The sequence below is a fragment of the Aulonocara stuartgranti genome (genome assembly GCF_965226115.1).
Source record: "Aulonocara stuartgranti genome assembly, chromosome: 14".
NCBI lineage: Eukaryota > Metazoa > Chordata > Actinopteri > Cichliformes > Cichlidae > Aulonocara > Aulonocara stuartgranti.
This window is the reverse complement of record NC_138950.1, coordinates 22,986,054-23,001,977: the sequence shown is the minus strand read 5'-3', so window position 1 is coordinate 23,001,977 and position 15,924 is coordinate 22,986,054.

The window sequence follows — 15,924 nt, the reverse complement described above, 5'->3', positions numbered from 1 at the left end:
TCATCGTAGTCAAAGGAGCTTGGAAAGAAAAGCGTCTGGACTTCTTTAAGTTACTTGAAGACGTTTCACCTCTCATCCGAGAAGCTTCTTCAGTTCTAAGGTCAAATGGTGGGGAGTCCCAGATATAAACCTAGTGGGAGTAACCCCCCCAAAGAGGGACAAGAGGACCCCCTGATGATCCTATAATCGCCTGAGCCAAGGTGTGAAACTGGGTGTGGGTCCCAATCAGCCAGAGTTTCTGACATATGAAAAGTACACTACAGTGGGGCAAAAAAGTATTTAGTCAGCCACCGATTGTGCAAGTTCCCCCACCTAAAATGGTGACAGAGTTCAGTTATTTGCACCAGAGGTACACTTCAACTGTGAGAGACAGAATGTGAAAAAATAAATAAATAAATAAAAACAAATCCATGAATCCACATGGTAGGATTTGTAAAGAATTTATTCGTAAATCAGGGTGGAAAATAAGTATTTGGTCAATAACAAAAATACAACTCAATACTTTGTAACATAACCATTGTTGGCAATAACAGAGGTCAAACGTTTACTATAGGTCTTTACCAGGTTTGCACACACAGTAGCTGGTATTTTGGCCCATTCCTCCATGCAGATCTTCTCGAGAGCAGTGATGTTTTGGGGCTGTCGCCGAGCAACACGGACTTTCAACTCCCGCCACAGATTTTCTATGGGGTTGAGGTCTGGAGACTGGCTAGGCCACTCCAGGACTTTCAAATGCTTCTTACGGAGCCACTCCTTTGTTGCCCGGGCGGTGTGTTTTGGATCATTGTCATGTTGGAAGACCCAGCCTCGTTTCATCTTCAAAGTTCTGACTGATGGAAGGAGGTTTTGGCTCAAAATCTCACGATACATGGCCCCATTCATTCTGTCCTTAACACGGATCAGTCGTCCTGTCCCCTTGGCAGAAAAACAGCCCCATAGCATGATGTTTCCACCCCCATGCTTCACAGTAGGTATGGTGTTCTTGGGATGCAACTCAGTATTCTTCTTCCTCCAAACACTACGAGTTGAGTTTATACCAAAAAGTTCTACTTTGGTTTCATCTGACCACATGACATTCTCCCAATCCTCTGCTGTATCATCCATGTGCTCTCTGGCAAACTTCAGACGGGCCTGGACATGCACTGGCTTCAGCAGCGGAACACGTCTGGCACTGCGGGATTTGATTCCCTGCCGTTGTAGTGTGTTACTGATGGTGACCTTTGTTACTTTGGTCCCAGCTCTCTGCAGGTCATTCACCAGGTCCCCCCGTGTGGTTCTGGGATCTTTGCTCACCGTTCTCATGATCATTTTGACCCCATGGGATGAGATCTTGTGTGGAGCCCCAGATGGAGGGAGATTATCAGTGGTCTTGTATGTCTTCCATTTTCTGATGATTGCTCCCACAGTTGATTTTTTCACACCAAGCTGCTTGCCTATTGTAGATTCACTCTTCCCAGTCTGGTGCAGGTCTACAATACTTTTCCTGGTGTCCTTCGAAAGCTCTTTGGTCTTGGCCATGGCGGAGTTTGGAGTCTGACTGTTTGAGGCTGTGGACAGGTGTCTTTTATACAGATGATGAGTTCAAACATGTGCCATTCATACAGGTAACGAGTGGGGGACAGAAAAGCTTCTTACAGAAGACGTTACAGGTCTGTGAGAGCCAGAGATTTTCCTTGTTTGAGGTGACCAAATACTTATTTTCCACCCTAATTTACGAATAAATTCTTTACAAATCCTACCATGTGAATTCATGGATTTTTTTTTCACATTCTGTCTCTCACAGTTGAAGTGTACCTCTGGTGCAAATTACTGACCTCTGTCATCATTTTAAGTGGGGGAACTTGCACAATCGGTGGCTGACTAAATACTTTTTTGCCCCACTGTATGTACAGAGGCCGTTGGAAAGAGTGAGCAAAGAGTGAGCAATTTATACCATTGGTCCTTGATATTTAATCAAAGTATAGACCAGATGTGGCACCCCCTCTAGGGTCTAAGCACTGTACCAGAATGGGATTTTAGGCATATGCATGGCGCTTTCATAAAGCTTAAAATCAGAATCAGAATCGTGTTTATTGGCCAAGTATATGTGCAGACACATACAGGGAATTTGGTTCCGGTAGATGGTGGCTCTCAAGCACAGCAATGTAAATCTCTCTCTCTCACACACACACACACACACACACACACACACACACACACACACACACACACACACACACACACACAAGTGTCTATATATACACATTACACATACATACACAAAGCTATGTAAACCAACTATAAATAACGAATCTAAACGTATATACATAAAATACAGAAATGAATGAGGTGGAATGAATACTACAAAATGTACATAAGGTGCAGTTGCAGTCTGGCAGTGGGAGCAGTGTGACAGGTCAACTGTTAAGAAGGGAGATGGCGAGGGGAAAGAAACTGTTCCTGTGTCGGGTGGTCCTGGTCTGCAGGCTTCTGTACCGTCTGCCAGAGGGCAGCAGATCAAAAAGTCTGTGTGCAGGGTGTGAGGGGTCTGCGATGATTTTCCCTGCCCGTTTCCTGGTTCTTGAGAGGTACAGATCCTGGATGGAGGGCAGGGGGGTGCCGATGATCCTTTCTGCTGCCCGTACAGTCCGCTGCAGTCTGCTCCTGTCCTGTTTAGTGGCTGCTCCATACCAGACTGTGATGGAGGAGCACAGGACAGACTCAATGACCGCAGTGTAGAACTGGATCAGCAGCTCCTGTGGAAGACTGTACTTCCCCAGTTGTCTCAGGAAGTACATCCTCTGCTGGGTCTTTTTGAGGATGGAGTTGATGTTGGTCTCCCACTTCAGGTCCTGGGAGATGGTTGTACCCAGGAACTTGAAGGTCTTCACAGTTGACACAGGGCTGTCTGATATGGTGAGGGGGAGCAGAGTTGAGGGATGTCTCCTGAAGTCCACTGTCATCTCTACAGTCTTAAGAGTGTTCAGCTCCAGATTGTGCTGACTGCACCAGAGTACCAGCCGCTCAACTTCCTGCCAGTATGCAGACTCATCACCATCTTGAATGAGGCCAATGACAATGGTCTCTATGTGGCCTGAATGTTTTAGTTACATAATCATTTACAAATTATATGAAAACGATATTTACCATCTTATCATAACACATGAAGTCTGTCTGTGTGTGATGATTTTTTTTTTTTTTTTTTTTTTGGACTGCCAGCTCCTACACAGTCTGGAGTTCAGCGATCATACTTGGCACACAGGAATGGCTTAGACTTCTTAAGGTTCTTATCTATATTAAATGGGTGGTTGCTAGGCATCATACTAAATATGGTTTTTATGGTAGTTTTATTGTAATGGGGAGAAAATATAGGCTGGATCCTATCGAAACCACCATTTGATGAGAGGCAGGCTACATCCTGAACAAGTCACCAGTCTGTTGCTGGGCTAACACAGAGAGACATGTAGGAGCTATTTAGAATCACCAGTTAACTTAACCCTACTAAAAGATAAAGTATAAGTAACCTAAATTGATTTGCATGTCCTCCATTTTGTGCGTGTGAGATGTGTGAGACATCTTCACGAGTTTGGGTCCTCTACCAGAGGCTTGGGAATTTGTTGTCCACAGAGACCTTTGATTTCGTGCCTGGAATGTGTTGGAGTCAGTCTTCCAGTTCTGGGGTTACAACTCCTAATGCTCTTCTTACCATTGCAACCACTTTGGAATTAAAAATAGCAGCTCGATAGTGTAGTGGCAACACCACAGTCTTTCGAACAGTTGGTCAGGGGTTTTGGCCAGAGCATGGATCCAGTAAGGGTCCCCAGGTTGTGCCCCCCGTGCTGCCCAAACCTATGAGTGAGGATCATGAGTGTGATATTTACAGACATCACCTGGCTTAACAAGGTCCATGTCAATATCTCTCATCGAAGATAAATTGGATACTATACTGGAACAAGGCATACATGAAAAAGGACTGATATATAAAAATGAAAACTTAAATTTCTTTATACGGTCCACATCTGGGCCTTTATGTTTTGTTGATTTCTTGCTCTAAGTGCTTCAGACAAAACTAAAGTTGTAACTCAATCAGCTCTTTGTATTTTTTACACTTTTCTTGGTGGATACCATTAAATCAATCTCATTTGCAATTTAAATTTTAACATTTTATCTTTTATACAATCAGTTGTATAAAGGTAAACAGGGAAAGCCACATCACATTCAGCTCCAAATTGTAGCAAAAACCAAAGGACCTGATGACCTTTTTCTCTCTGTTGAGTTTGAACTACAGCAGAAGTTCTTCTCTGATGCTCTGCTCCCCAGTTTCTATCCTTTGGTTCGCTGAGTTTTCAAGATTTGGCTGGCAAAGATGATGGAAACGCTACAAAATGTAGGAAGTATACATAAACAGGTTTGTGACAAAGTTTAATAACAATTCTGAAAGGCTACAACATAACAAGCTGCGATGTGAGTCATTAAAATCTTGTCATAGGCAGCTACATTTAGTTAGCTGGATGGCTGCATATTGTGATTAAAAATTACAGTGTAGGCACGTAAGCTATACATTTTTGTTTAACAATATACAGTGGGGTGCATAATTATTTGAATTTTAAAAATTTGCTCACAAAGAAATAAACAGTAAGGTAGGTTACAGGATGACTTCATAGTATTGAGGGGACAATGGCTGGAGCCATGTATCATAAAATCATGGACGGCAACCTCCTTCGTTCAGTCAGAACACTGAAGATGGGTCCTTTCAACATGACAGTCACTCAAAACATACTTCCAAGGTAAGAAAGCAGCACCTAAATAAGCACATTTTAAATCTAAACGAATTAGGAAGTTTCTGTAAAGAAGAGTGGATCAAAATCCTTCCTAGCAAGTGTGCAAATCTGGTGACTACCAACAAGAAATGTTCAATCACCTTGCTTGCCACGAACAATATACTCCCATTTTTGCTTTGGGATCAAAGACTTACAGTGGGGGAAAAAAGTATTTAGTCAGCCACCGATTGTGCAAGTTCCCCCACTTAAAATGATGACAGAGGTCAGTAATTTGCACCAGAGGTACACTTCAACTGTGAGAGACAGAATGTGAAAAAAAAAACCATGAATCCACATGGTAGGATTTGTAAAGAATTTATTCGTAAATTAGGGTGGAAAATAAGTATTTGGTCACCTCAAACAAGGAAAATCTCTGGCTCTCACAGACCTGTAACGTCTTCTGTAAGAAGCTTTTCTGTCCCCCACTCGTTACCTGTATGAATGGCACCTGTTTGAACTCATCATCTGTATAAAAGACACCTGTCCACAGCCTCAAACAGTCAGACTCCAAACTCCGCCATGGCCAAGACCAAAGAGCTTTCGAAGGACACCAGGAAAAGTATTGTAGACCTGCACCAGACTAGGAAGAGTGAATCTACAATAGGCAAGCAGCTTGGTGTGAAAAAATCAACTGTGGGAGCAATCATCAGAAAATGGAAGACATACAAGACCACTGATAATCTCCCTCGATCTGGGCCTCCACACAAGATCTCATCCCGTGGGGTCAAAATGATCATGAGAACGGTGAGCAAAGATCCCAGAACCACACGGGGGGACCTGGTGAATGACCTGCAGAGAGCTGGGACCAAAGTAACAAAGGTCACCATCAGTAACACACTACAACGGCAGGGAATCAAATCCCGCAGTGCCAGACGTGTTCCGCTGCTGAAGCCAGTGCATGTCCAGGCCCGTCTGAAGTTTGCCAGAGAGCACATGGATGATACAGCAGAGGATTGGGAGAATGTCATGTGGTCAGATGAAACCAAAGTAGAACTTTTTGGTATAAACTCAACTCGTCGTGTTTGGAGGAAGAAGAATACTGAGTTGCATCCCAAGAACACCATACCTACTGTGAAGCATGGGGGTGGAAACATCATGCTATGGTGCTGTTTTTCTGCCAAGGGGACAGGACGACTGATCCGTGTTAAGGACAGAATGAATGGGGCCATGTATCGTGAGATTTTGAGCCAAAACCTCCTTCCATCAGTGAGAACTTTGAAGATGAAACGAGGCTGGGTCTTCCAACATGACAATGATCCAAAACACACCGCCCGGGCAACAAAGGAGTGGCTCCGTAAGAAGCATTTGAAAGTCCTGGAGTGGCCTAGCCAGTCTCCAGACCTCAACCCCATAGAAAATCTGTGGCGGGAGTTGAAAGTCCGTGTTGCTCGGCGACAGCCCCAAAACATCACTGCTCTCGAGAAGATCTGCATGGAGGAATGGGCCAAAATACCAGCTACTGTGTGTGCAAACCTGGTAAAGACCTATAGTAAACGTTTGACCTCTGTTATTGCCAACAAAGGTTATGTTACAAAGTATTGAGTTGTATTTTTGTTATTGACCAAATACTTATTTTCCACCCTGATTTACGAATAAATTCTTTACAAATCCTACCATGTGGATTCATGGATTTTTTTTTTCACATTCTGTCTCTCACAGTTGAAGTGTACCTCTGGTGCAAATTACTGACCTCTGTCATCATTTTAGGTGGGGGAACTTGCACAATCGGTGGCTGACTAAATACTTTTTTGCCCCACTGTATTTAAAACAGTGACATACAAATCATTTATAACTTTCACGTAATGTGTTATTTTATTAATTTTGGGGTTGATATTGTGTCTTTATTAAAATGAAACAACCATAAAAAATAAAGGCTGTTCATTTCTTTCTAAGTGAACAAACTTTCAAATTCAGAAGGGGATAAAATAATTATTTCCCACACTGTATTTAATCTTATACCACAATCATCCCACCTGACTTAGAGTCCCAGTCTCAGTGCCCAGCTTATACAGGGCCCATCCTGGAACAAGCAGGATGGAGGAGAGGGCCAGTATCCACCCCAGCACATATGCCCAGGATGGATAGATGTACCACCGATTAAAGGTCAGAGGCTTGTACTCAGTGAAAGAATAGCCTGAGAAATCAAAAGGAGATGGTTTAGCTGGTGGCGAATTGAGTGCTGACATCCTAACACTTACAGCTCAACTCACTAGTGAGACCAGTGGTGTGAGGTAGAGCCAGCAGAGTTTAAAGAAGTAGTTGGCTTGTGTTTTCCTGTCATGTCCTTTATTATGTCATACAGCCGATCTACTCCTTAATAGGAAAACAAACAAGATAAACAACATATATTGATCACACTTGGTGTTAAACGGCACTATAATGTCTATAGTGTCCAAAAGATAAATCTGAGAAAATTTCCCTGATCATGTCATCACCACGACATCACTAGGGAACGATATGGAAGAGCACACCTACCAAATATCCAACCCAGTGCCAGAGTTCAAAACACACATAGGAAGAGGATGCAGGCTCCATTACAAGCATAGTAGTCCAACAACTGGAACACAAACATTCCTCCCTAGACACAATGACACAGATATTTCATATGTGTTTAGTTTTAAAATCTAAAATCAGAAACTTAGGATATATAATTTTTAAACATTTTCTTTCAGACCCCTACACACATTTCTAAAACATTTTCTGCCAGTGATACATTACATACAGACCTCAGTAACCATGACAAGCTGAGAGAAGAAACATATCAGGCAGTAGAGAAGGAGAAAAATCTCCCTTCGGCCAGCTCTGCGCAACACTTTGGGAAACATATCGACAAAGGACGTCATCACTACTTCCATGGCAACAAACTGTGCAGAAAATGGACAAAACACTTAGTAAATAGCAACGCATAAATGCAAAGTTTCAAAGTTGTGTGTGTCTTACTTGTGAATCAAGACGCAAGAGAATGAGCATAACAAAGAAACAGATGGACCACAGTTGAGGCAGGGGCATCATGGCTACAGCCTGAGGGTATCCTGGTATGAACGCCAGGCCTGGACCTGAAACACAACAGCATGATGCCAGAAAACTGAGCTCCTTCTATACAAAACATGCCAGCCAGTGTTGAATGTTTGTGTTTTAGTTTGGACAGTTTGTGGTGTGTAATGGCATAAATATGACAGCAGGAATGCAGTAAATTGAACAGCCACCTGTGCCTGCTTATATTAACAAATATTACTTTGCTACTCATGTTTGACTGTCCACAAGATGGTGCAAGAGGCTGAGATTTGATTTGTATGGAATTTTGTTTTCACCATTGAGGGGGAAGAAAACAAGAACACCATTAACCAGTTCCTAAAATCATCTTTAAAAAAAGAAAAAAGTAAACATGTCATGTTCATTGTTTCTGCTCTTACTGTCCTTCTTCAATGACAGTGAAACAAAATATATTTATTTAAACATGAAAGGGACACAGATTTATATGTGATGTGTGTTTTGGCTAAACAAGAGTTACGTTTTTCCAAGTGTTGATGAGCTCTGATGAGAGCCTATTGTTTTATTCCACTCCTCTTGTTTAAGCTCTAGGCAGTTCTTCTCCCTCAGTGCCTGCTCCCATATTTTCAGTCTCTTGCTTTCTACATCCGAGCACAGCAGACGGCCTAAAACTTTTTTTATTGGTAAGCTGGAGAAAATAACCTCTAACGAGTGAAATACCATTTAAATTGATATTGTTCACCAAGTATGGTTTGCATTGGTTGTTGTAGAGTACGGAGTGAAAACGGGGAGTTTACTGAGCCATGGCGTCACGTAAACACTGAGCATCCCTCTCAACAGCGGTAAGCTAAATGTGGCTAATTAGACACATGAGTGGTTAAATTGAATTGATATACCTTTATTAGTCCCACAAGGGGAAATTTCATAAGGCTGTCGACCTATTGCATGCAATGGCGGCGCCATCTTACCCTCCGACCATACATACATTTCACAAACCATCACATGGGGAAGACAGGTCAGAGAGGTATAACAATGGAAAATGCATCACATGAGGAAAGATAAGGAGAAAGAAAAATAACTCCCCCCAGACTGAGCTCCAACAGGGAGATCAGTTTGAGAACAGAAAAAAAAACAAAAAAACCCCACCTCTGCACATAGCACATGAAAAAACTCTTAATACACCAAAGAAACACATGACAAGCAACAGGGGTGGGTAAAGGGTGCAGCATCAGAAGGGAATAAGTGTAGAAAGGGGTTTGGAAAGGGAGGGGGGGATGAGTGTGTACGTGTCCAGAGTTCAGCTGAGACAGTGTCCTTCGCCCTGCTAGGCTAAGTAAACAGTCTTCCAGCCAACCCAGGTGGCCTTGCATGGAATGGGAAGGAACAGACTAAACACAGTCGTTATCAGGGTGTTGTTGTTCAGCTCCAGCCTTGAGACCGCAGCTGGCGCCAAAGGGGCTATCCGCATGAAGTGATGGTGCTTTTTACTTTAGTGCGAACAGCTCATATGAATTTCAAAGCAGTGGCTTTTTTCAGTGTTTTATGTGTTCGTGAGTAAATCGGTTTGGCTGTGATTAAAGTTCAAGTTTTCACACAGCTGAATAAACGTCAAACAGAAAACTGATTAAATAGAAGTGTGAGATGGTCGAGAATTTACTCCAATGTCCTGTTATATATTAGCGAGCGAAGACCAGACGAGTTTGCTAAACTCCATCGAGACAGTTGGTGATGCAAATCTGAAGGCTAGACCGTCCCATTTCACAGCCTCGCACTTCCGGCCTTCTCAGTCTTCAAAGGACCCGGCCCACATAGGCCAAAAAGCCTGGGTCCTCGGAAGAATGCGGCCTATGAATTAGGACATAGCTTCTGAAATGCACTATAGTTATGCAAATTAGATCGCTAACCAAGTCATTACCCTGTGAAAAGCTGTAGATGGTTAGAGCAGCTGAAAATAGTTTTATGGGAAATAATTGTAAGGAGACTTTATGCTGCTTCCTTATGTGATGTCGCAATGAGGAATAACCGGGGATGGCAACTAAGATATTGACAACGCCACCTGGGGGAGGGCGTTACACCCCAGGAAAGATTTCTCTAGCCAATGTACGTATTGCACTGGCTACCAAAGCCCACAGACTCGTTATTAACGGCAGAGGTGAGACAAAGGAAGTTTACAAATCAAAATTTATTAAGAGGAACTACTAAAAACATAACTATAAAATCAGGAAGGCACCTAGGGTAGCAGGGTTGAGACGGCAAAATAGTTCATTAAAACACTTTATTAACAAACGATGATTAAAATGACCAGACTCCCTACCACGATGCTACCCTAAAACAATCACAGCATGATAAAAGAATAACTAAACAAAATAGTGGAGACCGGCCACTGAATGAAGCTGGGACTTGCATATATACATCCTAAGGTCATAAGAGTGGTTGTATCTTCTCTTTCTGATATATGGTATGGCAAGTACATCTGTATCTGTTCAGTTACAAAGGTGAAAGGCATAGAGGTTGCATTTGTAGGGGATATTGTAAATGAGGCAGAATATTCATTTTAATTAGGCTCACATGCCCCAAAACAGAAAGTGGAAATTTTTGCCATCTATCCAAATCTTTTGAAAATTTTTATTAGAACTGGGGAAATGTTCAGTTTCCATAGTTAACCTGGTCACCCATCGGCAAAACCTCTGCCCACATTGCAAACTTGGTATGGCCCAGATCTGGCCCACACAGTGTGCTTACACATGGCCCTTATACCGCAAAGAATGACAGCCCTTTGGTGGCCCAAATCTGGTTCGCCCACACATGGACCAGCACAAGGCCAGTTGCAGACACACTGCTGACCCAGAACAGTTTCAGCTCTGGCCCCAGATGTCAGCCTAATGTGTACCTGAATCAAGCCATGTAATAACAACATGTGCTGGAACATAATAGTGCAAAAGTAACATGACAAAACTCTGTTCAGACAGTGATTTGAATGATTCTTATATAGCGCTTTTCTACTCTCCCGGATTACTCAAAGTACTCTACACAACATGCCACATTCACCCAATCACACACTTTGTCTAAACTGAGTGCTTCCTAACTACATTCATACACATTTACACTCTTACAGACTGGAGGAACCGGGAATCAAACCACTAGCCTTCTGATCAGTATGTGACCTGCTCTATCTCCTGAGCTACAGCCACCCAGTGATCAAAAGAGTAGGTGACTAGGATTGGGATAAAGTGTACACTCAAAAACCTGTCAAACCAGCATTTGAAACGTTGGCTACCACAGCAGTATAATATTGCAACATGGCATTTGGGTCTTCTAACTAAAATAGGAAAATAGGAACATAAATGGTGCCATCATTGCCAGATCTGGCCCACACCTTGTTGACATACACACTGCCATGACACCAGTCAGTCAGAAGTGCTAGCTTGATGCCAGATCTGGGCCATACCTCTTTTCTATGACCCTAGGCCACATAACCCCAAACTACAATTGCGCCAGATATGGCATGCCATCACATAGACAGTCCCGTCCATGCCAGGCCTGGGCCTGGCCCATATCTGGATGACATACACCTTATCATGCCAGAAGTTAGCCAGCAGTGCTGACATTCCAATATGGAAAAGAAATAGTAAAAACTTATATGTGATTACTCATGAAAGTGGCCACTTTCATGAGTAAATCATATAAGGCTTACATGATTTACTCATGAAAGTGGCCACTTTCTCATTACTTTCATACATTGTTTTAGTAAGTATCCAAAACATACAAGTTTCATTATATAATTTTTCAAGGGATCTTATATCTGTTTTCACTCTTATATGCTTTTCATACAAGTTTCACACAAGACAGATACAAACTTTATAAGATTTATATCTATCTTTTCCATATGGGTTGATAGTTCTGGTTTTGATAAAAAAACAACAAAATATTATCAGCATACAATGCTATTTTATGATTTGTTCCACCCACTGTTATACAATGCAAATCCAGGTGCTGTCAAATGGCCTCAGGTAGAAGTTCAAGTGCTAATGCAGAGGAGGAGAGGGAGGAAAGGACAGCCTTGCCTTGTACCTCTTTGCAGTGGGAAAGCTGATGATTGTACATCATTTGTTATAACACAGGCTTCTGGAAGTTTGTAGATAGTTTTAATCCATGCAATAAAATCCTCTCCTAAGCCAAATCTTCTTAAATAAGTATGTCCACTCTATTCTGTCAAATACCTTTTCTGCATCTAAATATATAATGTAAACTTTAGAATTTCTCTGATTTGAATATTGTATAATATTTAATAATCGTCAAATATTTGTAAATGAGAAACGATTTTGGATAAAGTCTGTTTGATCAGGGTCTATAAGCAATGGGAGAGTGCCCTCTAGTCTCATCGTTAATAGCTTAAAAAGTAATTTAGAATCGACATTGATGAGGCTGATCGGCCTGTAAGATCCACATCTATCTGGTGATTTATTTTTCTTTAAAATTAACAAAATATTAACCTGTCTAAGTGTTGGGGGAAGATATCAATTTTTGAAAGAATCTAAAAACATATCGGTCAATGGTCCGGTAAGAAGGTGACTTATTTAAAAAAAAAAAATCCCTGTCCTGTCCCGTTTGTAGCAACTGAAAATAAAATAAATTCATTATTATAATAAAGGTCAATCAAATGGACCAATATGGCAAGGCCATGATGATCCACTTGGTAAAATAAATCCGCTTGGCATCTTTCTTGGCCTTAAGACAACAATTCTGATGGCTAAAGATCCAAACGGGACACAAAAAAAAAAAAAAGTCAGAACCATCGGGTCCTAATGCTTTTCCCCCTTTAAGACAGCGGTCCCCAGCGGTTTGGTACCGGGCCACGAGAGTTGAGGCTCGGGTGTGAAATTTATGGTTTTCAGGGTTTTTAAAATGGTCCGTAGCGCAAAAAAGGTTGGGCACCACTGCTTTAAGAAGATTGATAACAATTCGAACTTCCTCTTCTGTCATTGGGATATTTCAAATTTCCCTCTGATAACGATACAAAAGGTACCGTTATATAAAAGTTCCCCCATCTTCCGTTCTGTGTTACTACACTCTGACAAGTTCATATAGAACTGCTTCATAATTTGTTTGATATCTGTTCTTTTTTTAATGCTTAACCTGTTTACTATCAAACAGTGATGGTATAAACTGAATAATAAACTGGACTGGAGCCACAACACTGACGCCCTTTACAGGAAGGGTCAGAGCAGACTCTACCTGCTGAGGCGGCTGAGGTCATTTGGAGTACAGGGAGCGCTTTTAAAGACCTTCTATGACTCTGTGGTGGCATCTGTCATTTTTTACAGTGTAGTATGTTGGAGCAGCAGTTTATCGGCAGCTGAGAGGAAGAGGTTGGATAAACTCATCAGGAAGGCCAGCTCTGTTCTGGGATGCAACCTGGACCCAGTGCAGGTGGTGGGAGATAGAAGGACTCTGGCCAAAAAAACATCTCTGATGGACAGAGTCTCCCACCCCATGCATGTAAATGTTGCTGAACTGCAGAGCTCCTTCAGTGACAGACTGCTGCATCCTAGATGCATGAAGGAGCGTTTCCGCAGGTCCTTCCTCCCTACAGCTGTCAGACTGTACAATCAGAACTGCTCCCAACAAACATAGATGTTTACATCTGTGCTGTAACTGCAATAAGTTAATTAACCAATTTGCACTACAACCAGGTTTGCCTCTTATCTGAAGTTATTTTTATTTAATTTAATAACTGTACAGTACTCTCTGTATATAGTAACCACTGTCCTTAGCCTATGTAAGAAAAATTGTGTATTTTTCTGTTCCGTGTCCTGTGTACTGTTTGTTTGTATATGTGTCTTTTTGGCTGCTGTTACAACCAAATTTCCCCTTGTGGGACAATTAAAGGATTATTCTATTCTATTCTATTCTATTCTATTCTATTCTATTCTATTCTATTCTATGTTTGCCTCTGTTCTGCCTTTTTTCCAGTTTTAAAAGAGGTCAGGTTTGTACCCAGATTCATATAGCCTATGCTTAGCAAAGGAAAAATGCTGACTCTGCTTTTTTAGTCAGTAATTGGTTTAAAGCTGAGCCGGCTGCTTCTAAGTCCTTCAATATAGTTTTGGACCTAGTGATTTTAAACTGTAGTTCCAGTTTTTGTATTGTGTTCTCTAAATCGAGTTGTACTTTCATTGATGTCTTTTTCTGTGCTGTGATATATGAAATAATACTACCCCTAAAATAGGCTTTGACAGTTTCCCACAGTAACGATGGGCTAATATCTTCTGTTTTGTTAGTGGCCATAAAAACATTCCACTGTTTAGATGGGTTTCTGATTTAGAGAAATCGAGTGCGGGAGAGAGTATGACCGTGCAGCGTTTAACATGTGGAAGTACTGACCTTACTTTGAGTTTGATTCCATAAAAAGTGACAAAAACATTAGTGTCCGCTCTTCACTGCGTGGGAAGAAAACTTCTTTTTACAGCGAAAACCCCCCCTAAACTTCCAAGCAAGCACCGAGTGCGCTACCACGTAATGGGAAATTCACAGAGAAACTCGCGGATTCTTCAACTGACCGCTGCGGCGCATCTGTACCAGGGCAAACCTCCACCTGCCCCACTCCTGCTATACAGGTGAAAATAGAGCAACAGGACCGCTAGTCTTTGATTTTATTTATTTTCTGCTGTGTTTTACTTGCATCTATTTGAAAGAGTGAGTGTAAACACAAAAATCTATTTTATTTTATGTGCTGGAATGTGCAGAAAATAGGTTTAAATGTTAAACAAATTTCTTCCAGTCAGAGAATGTTGCATATAATTAAATTTTTTAAAAGATTAAAACTAATAAAACAAGTTTTAAAAAGAGACTTTTTCCATTTGATTACATTTTGTATGATGCATTATGCAGAAAAAGCAGAATTGAGCTGAAAGATCTTTTGATTTATCACCTATGCAGGTTGTAAATCGTGTTTTTAAATAGTAACTAAGTAACTAAGTAATTAATTACTTTTGAAAATAAGTAATCAGTAAAGTAACGGGATTACTTTTCGGGGGAAGTAATCAATAATTAGTTACTGATTACATTTTTCAAGTAACTTGACCAACACTGCTCATTAAGTATGGATTCTTCCTCCATTAGCATGAATAAGGGTCAAAATAATTTGGGTGAATAGTTATACTTACTAATGAATGATCGGATAATGGACAAGTACTTATTGAGCACTCTTCCATCCTATCCAGCACCGTCCTGGATGACAGTAGCAAATCTATTCTTGAGAAACTCTGATGAGGGCAAAAAACAAACAAACAGTGAAATCCCTATCGGTTGAGTGAGCTACTCTCCAGGCATCATAAATTTCTAGATCACAGCAGAACTCTTTCAGTCTAAGGCTTTTTGGTGATAAGTAGGGATGGGTACCAGTATCCGGTTCTGACATAAACGGTAGTAACCAGACCGAAAAGCAGCGCACATTTCGGTGCTTTATTTCGGTGCTTTTTTCCCCTGAGATGTCATACACTTTGGATACTAGCCAATCATTTTACCTTTGCGAGCGTAGTAGGCGGGCCCAGGTACGTACGTTCTTTTAGAGCAGAGCTACAGATTAAAAATGCCCAAAGCAAAGCGGTCAAAGTCTGGCTGTACGTCACAGCAAAAGATGCAAACTCAGCAGCCTGCAACAAGTGCTTTAAGCTGATACTGTGCAAAGGAGGTAACACCTCGAATCTGATGAAACACATGGTGGCATGTAGCGTTTTGTTAAAAGCCGAGAAATGCGCCGTATTTGATAGCTTGCTGCGAGACCTCACACCGTGCACATCTACTGCAGGTGGGTTGCCTGTTATCGGACCCGGAGTTAGCAACATCCCCCAAGAACCCGAAGAGGAGAGTCCTGGCCCCTAGCCCTGCCAGTGTAGCAGAAATGATGACGGAGGATGATGCAGCAGCAGCCGTTCTTCTCTGCGTGAGTAGCTTAATGTTGTTGGTGTGTAATTTACGTTGAGTAGGCTAACCATGTTATTAAATTAATGCAAGTAAGGTGAACTAGCAAACACCGTCGTAGTTACATGCGGCTGCCTTCTTGTTTGATGGCAGATACTCCCTTCACCCTGGCCAAAAAGGCTAAAATGACCAAAGAAAAAGTGGAAAACAG